This window comes from Frankliniella occidentalis, unplaced genomic scaffold (genome assembly GCF_000697945.3).
Source record: "Frankliniella occidentalis isolate FOCC.00 unplaced genomic scaffold, Focc_3.1 Scaffold2607, whole genome shotgun sequence".
In the NCBI taxonomy this organism is placed as follows: Eukaryota; Metazoa; Arthropoda; class Insecta; order Thysanoptera; family Thripidae; genus Frankliniella; species Frankliniella occidentalis.
The window spans coordinates 2,141-4,186 of NW_026269687.1; the positions used below are offsets into that span (position 1 = coordinate 2,141).

At 63.0% G+C, this 2,046-nt stretch overlaps 1 pseudogene; it reads left to right on the forward strand.

Annotated features, from left to right (window-relative positions):
• The window catches only part of LOC113204892 (ankyrin-1-like), a 3,235-nt pseudogene extending 1,605 nt beyond the window's left edge, over positions 1-1,630 (forward strand).
• The last annotated feature ends 416 nt before the right edge of the window (positions 1,631-2,046 follow it).

Below are 2,046 nucleotides of genomic sequence, written 5' to 3' on the forward strand. Positions count from 1 at the left end.
GGAAGGCGAGGGACAGGAAGGCGAGGAACAGGAAGGCGAGGAACTAGAAGGCGTGGGACAGGAAGGCGAGGGACAGGAAGGCGAGGACGACGAGGAAGAGGAGGGCGAGGAAAACGAAGGCGAGGAAGAGGAAGGCGAGGACGGCGAGGACGGCGATGAAGAGGAAGGCGCCGCCAGACGGAACGAGCTCCAGGAGCTGTGGGCGGGGCGGAGCGCGGACGAGCAGTTCGTCCCGCCGTTGTGTGTGGCGGCACGATATGGCCACCGCGAGGCCGTCGAGCGGTTGGTGGATCTGGGCGCGGACAAGAACGCTGGGCCGGTAGACCGCGAGGAGCGGCTGCACTACGCGGCCGAGCAGAGCCGCCACACGCCCCTCCAGCTGGCTGCCGAGGGAGGTGACCTCGCAACGGTGGCCTGGCTGCTCCGGGACGGCGCCGACTGCTGGGACGCCGCCAGCTGGGCCGCGGCCCACGGGCGCGACCAGGAGTTCTCCGACTTCATTCAAGAAATAGAGAGGCGCGGTGAGCTACAGGACTGCCCTAAAGGACGGGACGTCTTGTGTGGCGTGGCTGAAGGGGGCAGTGCTGCCGTCACATCCGTCCTGCTCAGCCACTGGCCAGAAGCAGTGGATCTCACCCTTGACATTGATAATAGCACCCTCCTTCACATAAACGCGGCTCGTGGTCACGTGGACGCTGCCCGCCGGCTGCTGGAGGCAGGGGCGCGGCACGACGTGCAAGCTTATAGCGGAAGGACTCCTCTTTACCACGCTGCACAAAGGGGTCACGGGGACACAGTCCGCATGCTGCTGGAGGCTGGGGCGCAGCGCGACGTGCCAGGTAATGACGGCTGGACTCCTCTACACCTCGCTGCACAGGGGGGTCACGTGGACACAGCCCGCCTGCTGCTGAAGTATGGTGCACAGTGCGACGCGCAAACTAATAATGGCTGGATTCCTCTACACCTCGCTGCATGGCGGGGTCACGTAGACACAGCCCGCCTGCTGCTGGAGTATGGGGCGCAACGCGACGCGCGTGACCTCGAGGACCGTACTCCTCTGCACCTGGCCAGGCCAGAGTCTCGGTGATCGACGTGCTCTGGGAGCACACGGAGCGCACCCTCGCCCGCTCGGCGGAGCTGCTGCGGCGCTTGAGCGAGCGCGCGGGCTACACGGAGGTGGGCCGGGAGGCTCTCGGCGAGCTGGTGCGGCTGCTGCGGCTGTGGGAGGGGCGGGGCGAGCGGAGGCCTCCGCTGGGCGAGGCGGCGCACCGGGGCGACCTGGAGGCCGTCCGGAGGCTGGTGGAGCTGGGCGCCGACAGGGACGCGCTCGACGCCGAGGGTCGCACACCTGCCCAGCTCGCCGCAAAGGAAGGGCACACCGAAGTGGCGGAGTGGCTCGGTGGCAACAACTGAAACGTTCCCACGCCAACTGAAATTTGACAAAGGTGTAAACACCGCTCTCTCATTTACAAACTAGTTTATTGTTAATTTATATTTTTCTACTTTTTTGTCACTGTGTCGTTTGCTACCTACTGCCGTTAACTGGTCATTTCGTTACCTTTCCTACTTTTCCGCTGCTTTGTTATTGTTACGTACTGTACCTGACTGGCATAATAAAATGTGATAAAGACCTGTTGTAAAATTGATCACAATAGAGCCAAGACGGCGTGCGTTCTGGGGCGAGTCGCCGCACCGCCAGCTGGGCACCACACCACACCACGGGGGGCCGGGAGCGCCCGCGGGCCGCGAGAGAGGCCGTCCCGCAGCGACGCGCAGCGCGCTGGGCTGCCTACCGTCACGGCACTCCCCGGGCGGGCGCCGGAGGGCGAGAGCCAGACTGAGAGCGCGCGAGAGAGAGAGAGAGAGACAGACACAGAGCGCAAGAGTGAGAGACAGAGAGAGAGAGAGAGAGAGAGAGAGAGAGAGAGAGAGAGAGAGAGAGAGTGCTGCATTTGCGTCCTCCATTGATGGATGGCTCGTCCTGGTCTGAAGGCAGGAAGAATAAAGAAGAACGAAGCAAACTAAAACGGTCAAGAAGTTGTATTT